Source organism: Mastigoproctus giganteus, chromosome 13, assembly GCF_048544385.1.
Source record: "Mastigoproctus giganteus isolate SK-2022 chromosome 13, ASM4854438v1, whole genome shotgun sequence".
Lineage (NCBI taxonomy): Eukaryota > Metazoa > Arthropoda > Arachnida > Uropygi > Thelyphonidae > Mastigoproctus > Mastigoproctus giganteus.
Genome location: NC_143587.1, coordinates 138,625,013 through 138,640,566, shown reverse-complemented (window position 1 = coordinate 138,640,566; position 15,554 = coordinate 138,625,013). Strand labels below are relative to the sequence as shown.

Below are 15,554 nucleotides of genomic sequence, written 5' to 3'. Positions count from 1 at the left end.
TCGAATTAAAGAGACGAAGTAGGTGTGTTCATCCAGCTCTTAGCTTCAAGGATTAGTAGAACATAATGATAGCGTTCTGTCCAAAGGCAAACACTCCTTAAGATGGAAATGAGACTTCCGATATTTTGGAAGAGATTATGTTACCGTTAATGAACTTGGAAGCTCTTTAAAGGATATTCTATATCCCTGTGGAAGTATTAAGCTTAGCCGCTTCTCTTAAAACACAGTAAGAGAAGAGCGCTGACTTTGAAATATTTTAAATTCTTGATTACAGATTAATAAAAAAAAATAATAAATAAAATAACGGATATAAAAACAAGAATTTATCTACTCAAACATTAGGTAGCTAGATTTTACTAGTGACTGCGCTAATTATGGATTCTTACAGGAATTTCTAGAAACACTGTAGATAAATAACCTCGATATTATTTAGGTCATTTATTTACTGACGTATATTTAAGAAACAACTTTACTACTTATACCTAAAAAGATAAAAGTAGTTCAACCGTCGATAGCTCAGTTGGCAGAGCGGTGGACTGTAGATGGTGTTCAGTAATCCATAGGTCGGTGGTTCAAATCCGCCTCGACGGAATTTGTTTTTTTTTTTTCTCCTCTTTCTCATTTCTAAATTTCAACTAAGATTTTTATTCACTGGTCATGAGTTTTATTCTCTTATCGAGTTCACGAAACAGGTCTTTATATAATTCATTGTAAACTAAAAAGATAAAATTTCAGTTAATTCAAACTAAATTCTTGACCATTTTCCGGAATTAGAACTCCTTAAGATAATCTGTCATCGTTGGGAGATTACAAAAACTGCGATAGGCACTGTACACAGTTTAGAAACCTCGTCTCACTGATGTTTATAACTGAAGATAATATTAAGATACATTATTGGAGATAACTTAACCAGAGTCTATTACAAAGTCGATTAAATTCCCTGTGATTTCGTGCACTTCTGTGCTCATGTTTAATGTTTTGTCTTAAGCAGACTTCGTGTAAATTTATGATGGCCAATATAAATTTTCTTTTTACATTTCGTGGAAATAATAAAATTATAGACTAATATTCCACAACGTCTATACTTCACGCTAACTTAAGAAGTGTGATTACATAAGGTTAACTTTGTTAATATAGCGCTTAACATTTTCCATGGACTGTTAACCGAACTAAGGACTACAATACAACAGGCACTCTTGGACATTGAGAACCTCCACCAGCCCTTCTGGACGCTAAATCCCATCACTGCTGATAAAACTTAAGGCCGCCTCTGTTTTATTATTAAGTTGTTTATTTTTACAATACGAGAGGGCGCTCATAAATATGGAAAGAAATTTACTCCTTGCTTGTTCGCCATGTTGAAAGAAAATAAATATATCTAAACATAAAAATATTATTACATCAACGAAATTTATTTTGAACTCCTAATGACAAATCTGGCTATAATAATTTTCTGTTTATATTTCGATAACAGCACTTTAGTCAGGAGTTTACAAATCATTTTGTTAAGAATACAATTATTATTTGGCAACCCACATGTGCTCGAATCATGGTAAATTCAAAAGCGTGTGTCAAATCACTCCCACTTGACCACTTGGATACTTCAGGCCCCTTAATATGCTTATTAGGGAGTATCGACCCGCTTTTTTCTTTGAATAATTTTAATAGCAGAAAATCCAGATTTATTTAAATGAGCTGAACCAAAACCACAAATTGAAAAGCCAGTGTTATTTAATGATATAATAGGTTTTATAACACCGATCAGGAATTACGAATTAACATCAACTTTATTAACACTAACTTACTACATAGGCATTAGCACATTTAGATAATTTTTCAATAAAACAGATTTCATAGCTGGCTTATCCTCTGAAAGGAACTCGCTTACCATCGATTGGATACGACTAGCATAACGGATATGTTTTCAGAAGTGAATTCAGATCAGAATTTGTCTTTTTTGAAAATTACGAGCAACGGAATACTTTTGCGAGTATTCTGTACATAACTGTGCCTAAACTGGTGTCCGGCTTGAGCTGTTGTACATTAACGTAGTTGGGAAATTCCATGGGCATCAAGTAATACTTTTAAATGATCAACATGGATGAAAAGGGGAAAAAAACCCTCCAGAAATCCGATTCTAGCTGTAACCATTTGAAACTGATTCTTGCTGTCACTTTTTTAACACCAAATCCATAAGGTCATGGTAGCTTTTCTGTTCTGTGCCTCGGCTTACAACACAATAACGTTTTATGTTCACGGAAAATCGACTTTTTGATTTAGGCGTTTCGTCACCATGGTGACAATAAAATGGGAAAGAAATAACTCTCCTCTGGTAGCTTAAGTTTGAGAGAAACCAAAAGTTCAGCCTCTGTCATATTTGTCACTTGTAGAATCTTCGAATATCTGCAAAAGGCTTTCGCTAAAAGTGAGAGAATGTTGAAGTACAAAAATTTTTATATTCGAACTTAACTGGTAGTTTAATGTATGCAAAATTAAAGGCAGGTAGCAAGGGGGAGAATCAATATTACCGTAGTGGTGAAAACAGAAGGAGCAAAATGTTTCGTATAAATATTGATACTAAATCTTCAAGGTTAAGTTTCACGGGAAAAGAAAACAGCTGTAGAAGCTATCGGATTTCTACTTTCACAATATGCATTTGCAGTACTTTTGCTTTAATATGAACACATTTATGAGAAAGAGTAAATCTGTTAGAACGGAAATATCTTATTGGGAATTCAATACTCTTCCTGACCAGATTTTTTTATACTTAATTCTACTTTAAATGAGCCAAAAGTTTAAAGGGGATGGGGTAAAGAGCCTTTAGAATACCGTAAGATGATTTTTGAAAAAAAAGATAGTGCAAGGTATTTAGATTCAGAATTAGCACATGTTAGCAGAGTCTGTAGCGTGATGGTAGTCGGAGCAAAGGAAAATTAAAAGTGGGTTCATGCATATGACCAGACGACTGAAGCATTTAATGATATGCCTCTGTATGTAATGGTGGGAGGAAGTACGAATATCGTTTTACGGGAAATTTCAGACTATTTCTTATTGATTAGAGCAACAGGAGGGAAACTCGATTTTGGAAGTGTTCCTTTAAGTCAGCAAGTTTTATTTTTGTTGGTGCATTGAACGCCTCTGCTTACTAGTACAAGTAGATTTCGCAAGTGGTTATGATCAGCATCCAGTAAAGGCTTAAATTCAAATCAAAACAGTCGCAACTATCAAGGTTGCAGGAGCAGACAGAAGGAACCAAAGGAGTGGAAAAACGTTTTCTGGTCTGGAAAATACCAACTCTTTCGGTTTCATTTGATGGGAGGATCAGAATACGCAAAATCAGCATAAGTCCATGTACCCATTCTGAGAGTTATCAACAATGAAAGCTAGTGGTGGAGATGGATCGCTGTATATAGAAATGAATATTGCTAAGTGTTTTTCTTCGCAGAGACCCCTGATAACATCGAAGCAACATTTGGATACCACATGTTATCTAAAAATTGTTTACAACAAGCCACTTCCCTTCATTCGGCGAACAGGTTCTTCCAACAGAATAATGAGCCAGGGTACAAGAGCAGAATTGGATATAATTGGTTTCAGGAATATGATAGGGAGTTCAGCCTACTCCGGTAGCCTTCAGAGTGAGAGGTCTCAGTTATGCTCAGTTGAAAGGATGAGGTGGAACGAGTTCTTCGGAGTGAGTTCTTCTCCTATTTTCGAGAGGCATATATAAGCTTTTAACTGATCTTGATACTATAACCAGAAATCCGCAATCATCCAAATTGTAACAATTGTGGAGAGCAGTTGAGTCAGCATGGACCAGGATCCGTATGGCATGCTTTCGCCATCTCGTGGAGTTCATTGTGAAATGAATTCAGGCTGTTCTGAGTGCTGAGGGGAGGCTTACTCGCTGTATGGTAGGTCTTCCTAATATACACTATCAGGAAGGACTTCCTGTTGGTGTACATAAAGTGGAATTTAATGAGATTTTGTCAAATTTGCTTAAAATTAAAGTCTCAATATTGGGAATGACGCGTTTTGATTTCTGTCCTTGAATTTCTTCCTCATTCCTTGAAATTCTCGTGATCGTTATGCTTCTCGACTTATTAGCTGCGATGCTGCTTGCTTGGCACAGCCTTTTGACGCATGACAAAGGTTAGAAAACAATGCAAGGATTGTTTTCTAGCCTTTGAAAACGTCTGTATTTAAACCCGGAAAATCTTTGTAGTCATGGTCAGTGTAATTGTTTTGGCATATGTCTTCTGTATGATTTTGCAATAAATATATTGATGTATAACATAATATTCAGATGTAGACGGCTGATGAGAACTGAAAAGTAAATATGTTAACGTAACAAAACCCTATCCAGTTGATTGTACGTTTGAAAAATAGTTTCAGGCGTAATTCTTTGAACTTGACATTGAATTAGGTTGTCACATTTCATGCCCTATTCTTTGCTATAGCCTTCATGAAAAAAAATCTATTTCATGGTATTTCAAATGGCAACCGTTTTGCTTTCTTTAGCCCAACCTCTATGGCGATCCATTAGTTTGTGCTTGCTGACCGATCACGTCTTTGTCAATAGTGATGTGATTTATGGCGCTGCAAGAACGATAACCTCGACCTAAAGTCAATATTTCTTAATCTTAGGTTTATCGACCCGAAATTCCCGGTAGTGACCTTTGAGCGTGGAATTTCCTTGACAGTTTCTTTATTTAATTAATATCCTCGCGCTCTTAGTCCACCCACTTTGTTGGGGGTGGCATTAACAGTGCTGAGTGAATATTACTTTCTTAATGGTGTCTATAATCATTAGTTTCAGGGACCTTACACCACCAGACGCTGATCAATTTCATGCTGTAAAGGAAACACCCCCACAGCGCACCAGCGCTTTTGTTAACCTCTGAAAAGCTTCTTCAGATGTTTCAGTCCTGCAAAATGCTTTCAGTTTGTACTGTGAAGCTGAAGATGTTTGCTTCTACTCTAAAAATGAAGCATGGAAAATAAAATTTGTTTTCCAACTTGAAGAGATGCCTACTTGAATAACTATTTTCTATTTTAATGTACAACCTAAAACATGAGAATAATCATCTAACCGTAGTACCAAAAACAGTATAATTTTTCCCATCTATTAAGGTAATTATGTGTGGATAAAGAGTAAGGTTCGCTGCAGTGCTTTCGTATTATGCCAATCCATGCTGCTTTAAATCACGTATATGTCGATATTTAGTGAACTTGTACAGTATACCCTGAGACTTTTTGAAACGAACGATTTTTTTTTTTTTTTTTGATTTGGTAGTTGTTGGCGCATCGGCTTCTGTGGCCATATTGCACCTCCCAAGGTTTTTGCAGTACTTTGATCCAAGCCCGAGGCGAGAATCGAACCCGCGACCTTTGGGTTGCCGGGCAGGTACTTTACTCGGCTAGCCCGGTCGGCAAACGAACGATTGAAAAGAACCAACGAATTCTACAAACTTTGTAGGACAGCTTGAGAAACTCATAGCATGTTACGTACAGCAAATGGAAAAGGCGCTTTATCAAAGCAGAAATGTTCGTGCATTTTCAAGATTCGGAGGCCGCTTTCATCATCTTGCTGTTCCACAAGTTTTGGCCAAGATCAAATGTCTATATTGCCTCTTTTTCTTGACCTTAATCTGTGCGATTTGGTTTTCATATTTAAGCGTTTGCAAACTCTTTGCAATTTTGAAGCCTCTGAAGGACAAGCTGAAATTCAGAGAGCGAATCAACATTTCCATTATATTACTAACAGTTTTTCGTCAAAGTTCTCTAGTTATAAATTGAGAGCAAGAAAGTGAGTAAAATATTAGTGCTCTCTTTGCTTGTTTTGCACCAATGTAAAACTAATAATTTGCTATATTTTTCCTATAATTGGTCGTATTCAATGGTCAATTTTCCCTGTAATTGGTGGTATTCAATGGTCAATTTTCCCGTTTTTCTAGGTTAAAAATCCGAGTTTCAAGCAGAAAAAAATCTTTCAACCATGTTCAGTAACATTAATTCCACCATGGTACAAAAGGCTCATAAAAATTCCTGTTGTCTTAACGGAATTCAAACTCAAGCCTTTTTACACACTGCGTGGGTGGACAGCTATCTTAACCGTTGTTCTACGTTCCTAGAAGAAAAACAGTTAAGATAGCTTTCCAGAAAAAAAAATCCCATTAGTATGTTTTTATCGAATGGAGAGTGACAAAGATTTCCTCAAGCATGTTTTCAAATGAGATAATCTTTCTTTCTCTGGAAAGATTAGCTTGAAACTAGCACGGTAGCTTGAACAGCTGGTTTCCCACACCGTGTGCAAAAGGCCAGGATTTGAGTCCATAGAAATGTGGGAACTCCAGCGAGCTTTTGTTTCCATAGCACATTTCGCTCGATTTAGGACTGCTGTTTTCTCAAAGTTCATCCCCTCCAACCGAGCGAATGGCAATTGACAGACAGTATATACTGTGAAATCGGCACTTCTTCTGTGCCATTTACTCTTTTTAAAAATGTACCAGTGAAGTTAAGAATAATTGTCTTTCGCCGCGTACTGTTATTCACTTCTTCTAAGATACGCTTATGTAAGGAACAAAATCTTAAACAAAGAAACAAAATGAAACAGCACTAAAAAGTATTAAGCCTTCCAGAAATAAGTGATTATCATACAAAACTGAGCACACCTCGGAGCGATTTCTTAAGTGGAAAGCAATCGATACATTGAAGCTAACAATGTCTTGTAAGACACACTGAGAATAAAATACTTAAGGTCCTTATCGATAAACAAAACAAAAAAAAGTCACAAAGTGACTGGTGCACTTATAACGTACTTGAATGGCATGGAGTTTCCATTAGAATTCGATCAATGTTGCATTCCAACAATTTTAAATTGCTGCACAGCTGGAAAAATAAGTTGGAATTTTTTTTTTTAAAGAAAGATGCACTTACTAATGCAATTAGATCTTATCTATGATAATTTTTTTAAAAAGTTTAGGAATTCAAAAGGTATGGATTTAAAAATGAATGTATGTCGATATTGTTTCTTTTATTGTATTTTGAGATGTGTAAAAAATCAATACATGCCTAAAATAAGCAGACTCATGAAAAGGTGCTTTATGACTTTGTCCAAAAGTCCGGTGATGTCAAGCTTCAGTCAGTCGCCACAACTTTTTTTTCAGGTAATGACTCTGTAGGCATCATAATGACCATTTACTACACAGGAGGGATTATATCGAAGAAGAAAATATGGCTCCAAAAACGTATAATGCAAGGTGGCAAGCGGTTCCAGTCTAATATATCAAAACCCACATCACATTTAGTACTAATAATTTACAAGCAAATCACGCGTTCATTTAACAGATTTAAAGGTCATTAGGTCGGGTGTGAAAGCGCCAAAGTATGTGTTTTTTACGGTTGTTTGCTGTGTTTATATAATCGATTGAGGTAGATATTCTGAATCAAAACATTCGTATACGTAAGAAAAGCGACTAACGATCTTTAAATTAAAGGTAAATTTAATATGGAAATTCATAAGTGAAATTGAATAAATTAGGCGTATGATAATTTGTTTATTATTCAAATTATATTTGTAATGTTGCAAGCTTCGCACTAAGTAATTTTCAAAACCAGCTTTCTCTTGCACTAAACCCGACATCTGCTTAGTGATTATGCGTTTCAATCATTAATGCTATTAAGCCCATGGAGATTATACTCGTATGTTAATAATTTCTCATTTTTTATTAACTACGTGTGTTTTATGTTGCTTCTAATATGCATTATAATTTACTATACGCCAGATTTATCATTCAGACATGATTATACATTACATTAAGACCTAATAAATTAACTTCATAAATGAACCGAGATAAAATTATGGAAATTTTCTATACCGAAATCTCTAGGCTAAAAAATTTCCCATTTCCTTAGGTACCAGGTCTCAAACGTATCTCATCTTCAAAGCATCTTAATTATCTCTATAAATGAAGTAAAAGATGAATTCATTCATCATTGGATCACGTCGGATATCCTGCGGTTGACTGCACTGAAGACATGTGCTTTAGTCAAAATTATTAATTAATTTCAACACCAAAATTATGCTGCAATTTTATAATGAAGTCGAAAAATAATTTTAAAATAAACGATAGTCGCAGACCACGGAGGGATAATGTTATTAGCATATTTACATTTTAATTGATATGCCTCAATAAATCACACTTTGACAGTTCTAAGAAAAAACTGCGAAAAAGTAGAAAATGGCGTCTTCTTTTGCTCTTCAGAATGTCACATTAAAGTATCATAAGATGATTTACACGCCCTCTTTAATTAAACCTCGACCCTTTAATTATAGTCCCTCCATCGAATTATGAATCAAACTCTAAACTTAATTATAGGAACTGCGAAGACTTTTCCGATAGGGTACATCTGTCATGAAAACTAAGGAATGGATTTCAGTCATCTGTCAGGTGCCGCTGTCATTCAAACTTCCTAATATTCCTTTTCTTTCTTTTTCCCCCAATGTAGAAGCATACAATTTACACCTGTCAGAGTAGATCTCTGGCACACCTTATATGAGATTAAATTAATTGCGCTTTCGCGGTTTCCTTATCAATTTCTGAAAATTTTGTTGTTAAAAAAAAAAAAAATACTTCCAACTCTGATGTCAATATCAACTAATGGCCAAGGTAAATTCACGGTTCATCCACATATATTTCCTTTATAAAATTAAGTAAAACTACAAGATTCAGAGAATTTCCATACATATGAGATTAAACCTACAGCAATAAAATTAAAATCTCTTTTGTCTATTTTTATTCAGCGGTTCAGAATTTGAGTCTCTTGACATCATCCAACATTGTACAGTGCATATTTGACTTTAATTATTGAAGATTAAGAATTTCAATCATCATAAGGGGTTTCTTGAAGCGAAGGTGCGTGGATTGCCCTTAAGAATAATTCCTTTTATAACCAGTCCATTGAAAGGATTCAGTGCCATTGTAATTAAAACACTTAGAATTAATTAGATAAACTTATAATGTTTCATTTTTTTTTCCCTGAACGGTTCTTTGATTAGTTGTAACTAAAACATTAATTCTACATGTTCCGGTTGCGTCGGAATTTTATGCGATTTGAGCATGTTCTAAAACAATTACTTATTTGGTACTGAAATTATTAGAAACCAATATTGTAAAATTCAAATAAGTCGTATTATCCGATAACTTTAAAAGTGTAACCTATCGAATAGGTTACACTTTTAAAGTTATGGTTGAGCCAATAGAAAAGTGGACGTAGATATAAGAGCCTGGGTTTAACAGAATATCGTTATCGTTTTAGGAAGTCCAGCAGCATTTTGGTTTGGTTTACCTTGGGTCATTAGCAACTTGAGTCTAACGAGCCAAAATCACATCATATAGCAGATTTTGATAAGATTAATTCATTCAAAATAACTAAAAACAGAAGACACTTGGTCACCATCAAATAAAATCTGACTGAGTGTATAAGGTTCAGATAGATGACTAAAAGTGATAAAACATAACACATTAAGAACCACCCGCCGATTGATCCTGGACGGAAGGTCAAGGACTTTCATTCTTGTCGAAGCATGGGTAAATGTGGTGTTAAGGCTCGGCCTTCCCACTCACCACGATCTCCAAGGGTTGGGGATGCATGACTGCATACGCCGATTCCAATGATGTAACCTTGGAAACAATGCATGGGGATCCAGTGACGCTAAGCTGAGGGACCAGCAGCATCACTGGGAGATCTCCACACTAAGTCCAAGTGCCCTGTCGAGGGGCCATCAGCATTTTCCAACCATTCATGGAGGAGTGAGTGGGGACAGCTTGCTCAAAAGCTGATTCATCAGAGAATATGAGCAAAGTTGCAGAATTGTTGATTTTCTCATTCTCTTATGGCGAGGCTGATGTCTGTTTATATGTGATGAGTTCGATTGCGCTAGTAGAGGAAGTATAAAAATCCACATAAAAATATAAAAAAATCCGTTCTACCAACTTTCCAACTCTGCCACTTAATTACAAGAAGTAAAAATTAGTTCAGCTAGTAGCAACGAAAATAAAATTGGTTTTCCATTCGGTATTTTTAGAAATCTTAATGATTTCTAAGTCGCTTAAGTGAAAATAACTAGATATGAAACAAAAATAGTTTTTTTTTTAACCTAAGAACCACCTCCGGATAAGATGCTGAAAATCGCTTAGCACCTGGACTGATAATTTAATAAATAAATATTCATATATTGCAAATACAGCAAGCCCATCACAGCACATGGGCAGATAATAATACAAAGGAAATAAAAAAAGTAATCGAATACACAGCAGATTTCATATAAACATTAACAATGACTAGGAATTATACTCATGAATTAAAAAAAAATGCACAACGGGACATTTGGCTTTCAGTTGCAGTTACTGCGTTAGAGGAAGGCTGCTGTTTTTATTTCTTTTCATTTTATGGGATATCTGACTCCTGTAGGCTTCAGAGTTGAGTAACCTGTTGCAATCCATGTTGTGATGATTTATGAGATGCATTGGGGAACATTCTGTCCATTTCTTTGAGCCTGGAGAGGTTGGATTTGAATCGCTGGTTTCTTGAATTTTCCCTGTTGGGGGCAGCTATTATATTGGCTAAGTTTGGTGAATCGTATGCAGAAGTAATTAACGTTGCAAGAAGCACGACTCCAGACTCGTTGATCATCTGTTGCAGAGGCTTTGTTTTGAAGTTTTCATAAAGCTGTTGCCTGGATATTGTATGGGGAAAACGAAGCTTACTATCGAGCCATCTAAGAACCCAATATTCTAGGGCAAGAAATTTCTTGACGGTTACTTGAGGAGCACCACACCAGATTTCGGAAGCATAGGACAGAATGGGAAAGATGCATCTTTGAACATGCTTAATGACTTTGAAATTTTTGCTTTTTGAGCAACAAATAGTGGGCATTAAAGGAGAGATTTTTACCAAAAAAAACTCCGAGGTCTTTGTGAGCATAAACATTTCGAATTGGGACATCTTCACCTTTTATTTCTATGTGGTTGGCTTGATTCTGAAGGGAATAAGTAATTTGAGCAGATTTGCTTGCATTTATAGTCAGATTGAGATTTTTCAGATACTTGATTTCACAAATCTGTGAATTCGTATCATTGATAACTTTACGAATATCATCACTGGCTTTGGAGATTATAAATAACTTTAAATAATCGGCATATGCCAGTAGATTTGGATTTTCTTGTAGAAGTGGTTGAAGAGATGCTGAAAATATAGTACTGGAAAGAATGGCTCTTTGAGCAATGCCTGTTGAGGCTGTGACGATAATATTGTCAGTACTAGTGGGGAAGAGGAGAAATGTGAATTAGGCTTTACTGAACATGGGAAATAATTAGTGTCAACGGAAAAATAAGTATTTCAAAAGCTTTTTTGAGATCTATGTTGTCGAAAGCACCTTTGATGTCTAAGTGAAATACATTGCATTGTGCTTTATCTTGAAATGCAGTTTGGATGCGCACAATGGTGTCAGCTAGGCTAGTTGTTGTGGAGCGTCCTCTAGGACCAAAATGCATATTGACAGGTGCATTAGCGAAGATTGCATGTTGAAGATATGGTAGCATGATTTTTTTCAATAATTTTAATTATTGAAGAAACAGAAATTGGTCGATGGCCGGGATGGTTATAACAGCAAGCTATTTAAGGAATCAGCGTAATCCTAAAAAGGTTTTCCATTGTCTTGGAAGGAATGGCTGGGAAATGCACCTGGAAATGATATGCACTAACGAATCAATGATGTATGCGCTGGACAGTCTAATAATAAAACTAAGGATGCCGTCAGGCCTGCACTACTATCAAGGCGTAATTGGTTAACTGCGAGCTGAACTGTATTCTTGTTCACAAGTTGGTTAATTAGCAGGGCTTGACCGGGAGACAAACGTTGCACGATGTCTGCTTGTTCATAAGAATTAAATTCTATAAATCTGTTTTGTATACCTTCAGTGCAGATGTCAGAATTGCTTGTTTCCATATTGTATCTTATCCATTTGAAAACTAGATCGTGCTGAAAGTTAGCTGCTTGTTTTTTTTAGAAAGTGCTCTTTTGTTGTGCTTTAGCGTGGACATAATTTTTGTACGACTGAATTTTTGAGTTGAAACAAAAAACTCTACTTTTTTTTATATTTTGTGTGCTGATGAAGTGCCGTATTTCTTCCACTGTCTGTGGTATTTTTGCTTACTTTTAAAGTATGGTTTCAGGTGGGATTTGAACCAAGGTTTGGAGTGAGAAGATATTCTAACAAGTTTAGATGCCGACTCTTTTTTCAGTTGATTCAACAATTTTATAAGAAGAAAGGTGGCGTCCTGTATAGGAATATTTTTGAGAGAATCCCATGGGTAACATTTTAAGAGCTGCAAAATCTTTTCTTTCTGAAGGAATTTAATTGATGATATTCTTTTTGGTTGTTTCCAGAGGGGGAAGCGAGGATTCCCGCAACAAATTGTTGCTTGCAGTTCTATACATTTGTGGTCAGATTTAAATATATTTAATTAAGGCCAAAGTTTGCCAGGTCATATATTATTATCTTAAAGTAGTATGATGTGTTCCATTTTGGCATCAGAGGAATTCATATATACAAATGTATTTGCTTCAGAAAGGTATAGAGTATCTAGGTTAGCACTATTTCCAATCATGTAGGTAAACGATAATGGTTCTTGCAGTTGTGATCGAGAGTGGAAAGTACTTCTTCTGAAATGGGAATAGTGGGGACAATCTAAAAGTATATGCTTGACTGCAAGTGGTAGTGTACAATGTGTGAATCGAGGTGGGTCATTCCCCATGAGTAGAAACATGGGTTAGGTGCGTATGTCCTATCCTTAGTCTTGCTAGTACAACTTCTTCCTGTCTATTTTGTCTGAAGCTGGAAATCCATAATGCTGGTTCTTCTTTGATTTGTAGCAATTTGTTATTACTTTTTGACTTCCATATTTCTGTCCATTTAAATGTACAGACTTTTTTTATATGCTTCGAATAGTCTCTATATGGTACTTGGTAATTTGCTGGTGTTATACTGTTTGGATTTTTGGCTGCCTGATCTGCTCTCTCATTGCCTAAGATACCAGAATGCCCTGGAATCCAGCAAAATTTCACTGCATGATACTTCGTAGATGGTTTAAACAGCAAATGATTTGTTTTTTTATTGGTTGTGATATTGAAAATGGATTGTCTAATGCAGTGTCTGCATTAAAAAAGTGTTAATGTTCTGTAAGGCTAGTTTGATTGCATATAACTCAGCAGAATAACTGTTACATTCAAGTGGTAGTGATATTGAGGCTGGAAAAGACAGCTGCGGAACCTGTTTTTGAGCCATCTGTATATATTTGGCAGCTTTGTATATCGTTGAGGGCATGTTCTTTATATAGTTTGATATATTTTCATCTGCCAGGGATTTCTTTCCCCATTGCTGAAAGTGGGTATCACAGTGAGAGAGATTTACAGACCAGGGTGGATCAGGAACATCGCTCTCTTGAAGTATGTTATCAAAATCAATATTCCAGGTGCGAAGCAAATCTTTTATTCTAATGCCAGTTGGTCTATTTTCAGTCAGTTTACTGTTATAGAATGATACCCATTCAGGGTTGCAGCAAAGCAATGGTCGAAAAGGATGGTCTGGAAGGCTTCGAATTTTAGCTGGATGATTTAGAAGCAGCATTTTCCTTCTAAGGTGAAGTGGAGGTTCGTGTGCCTCTACATACAGACTCTGAACAGGGGATGTTCTAAATGCGCCCAGAGCAGTACGAAGGGCACTGTGTTGTATGGTATTAAGTCTGATTAATGTACTTTTCCCAGCTGAATCATATACAATAGCACCATAGTCTACACGAGACCTGATAATAGCACGATACAAATGTAATAGAGTGCATCTATCAGGCCCCCCCTCCCCATGTCATAGCAGAAATGGGCCTAAGTATATTAAGTTTCTTTAGACAAACAGTTCGGAGGTATGTGATACAAAGTTCAGTTTGGTGTCCAATATTAAGTCTAGAAAACGAAGATTACTGGTGAGAGGGATCAAATGGTTTTTTAATCTGAGTTCCGGTTCTGGGTGTAACTTACGTTTTTTGCAGAAGTGAACTGCAGTTGTTTTTTGTTCTCATAAACGATATCCATTTTGCAGTGCCCATGTCTCCAACTTATTTATGGAAAGTTGCAGCTGTCTTTCAAATGGTATGAATATTTTGTGAACGGCAAGATACAGCAAGATCGTCAGCATACATATATGCTCACGATCTACAGTATTGGGGATGTGTGCTATGGTATTCAGTCTAAGTGAAAAAAGGGTAGAGTCAGTACTGATCCTTGTGGGACACCTTGAGTGTAGGACGGAGAAAATTCAGACTGATAGCGGACCTGAAAGGTTCTGTGTTGAAGAAAATTTCTAATGAATTCTGGTAAGTGCCCTCGCAATCTTTTGGAATGAAGGTCTCCCAATATGCCATACCTCCAGGGAGTGTCGAAAGTAAATTCTATATCGGGACTTACCATTACAAGGTGTTCATTTTTGACGTAAGCATTGTGGATGTTAGTTTCGGCTTTCACCATTAGATCCAAAATGCATCTGTTTTGTCGGAAACCAAACTGATTGTTGTTCATCAGTGCTTTAGTTTCAAGAACATTAATAGTAAATTCAAGGCCGTACTGTTTATATGTTTCAGCATTACATAATATATTCCATCAGGTCCAGCTGCACTGTTTGGTGATCTATTTAATGCTGTTTGCAGCTCAAATAGGTCAAACGGTTGATTATAGGCAGTATATATTGGGTAGTACGGAATTTTATTTTGTACCTTTCAGCCGAAGCTTTGATTTTAAGAAAGGAGTTGCCATATGCTGAAGTGACAGATATTTGGTAGAAAGTCTCTGCAAGGGGGTTAGCTATTTCTTCAGAAGAAGATATTTCCTATCCACTTTTGATTAAGATGGGAGAAGGAAGAGGTGGATATTTCCCATTTAATTTCCGAATGATGAGATGATGAGTTCCAGATGAGATGACGGCTAGTATCCTTGGTAATAGTGGAGGCAAACTTTATCCATGATTCCTTTTTGGCTTTTCTTCTAATTTGTCTAGCTTTTGATTTGAGCCTTTTATATTGAATTAGGTTGTTAATAGTTGGAAACTTCGGGAAAAGGTTCGAAGCCTTATTTTTTTTCCTTTTTGGCATTGGTACAACTTAATTCCACCAGTGTTTAAGATTTTTGTGTTTACATGTGGAGGCTTGAAGTATTTCTCTGAGGCTATGGTCAGTATTTGCCTGGTAATATGCTCTGTGACATCATCAATGGGTTGTAGTCTGATCAATTCGCTATCAAAAGAAAGACGGGTTGAAAACTTTTCCCAATCTGCTGTGGAGAATTTCCACTTTGAGCGATTATCAGGGTATGGCGTTTGAAGCGTTTGGATTCTACATATGATTGGGAAGTGATCCCTATTGTGTGGGTCATTTAAAACTGTCCTTTACTGGTCATTTACTGGGATACAATACGGGGGAACAGAGAGTTAAATCAATTGCTG

The 15,554-nt window shown here is 36.2% G+C and overlaps 1 non-coding gene across 1 annotated transcript; it reads left to right on the top strand.

The window, feature by feature from the left end:
* Positions 1–505: 505 nt before the first annotated feature.
* On the top strand, positions 506–591 carry TRNAY-GUA (transfer RNA tyrosine (anticodon GUA)). The gene is given in 2 exon segments: positions 506–542; positions 556–591. It is a non-coding gene; the product is annotated as a tRNA-Tyr (tRNA).
* The last annotated feature ends 14,963 nt before the right edge of the window (positions 592–15,554 follow it).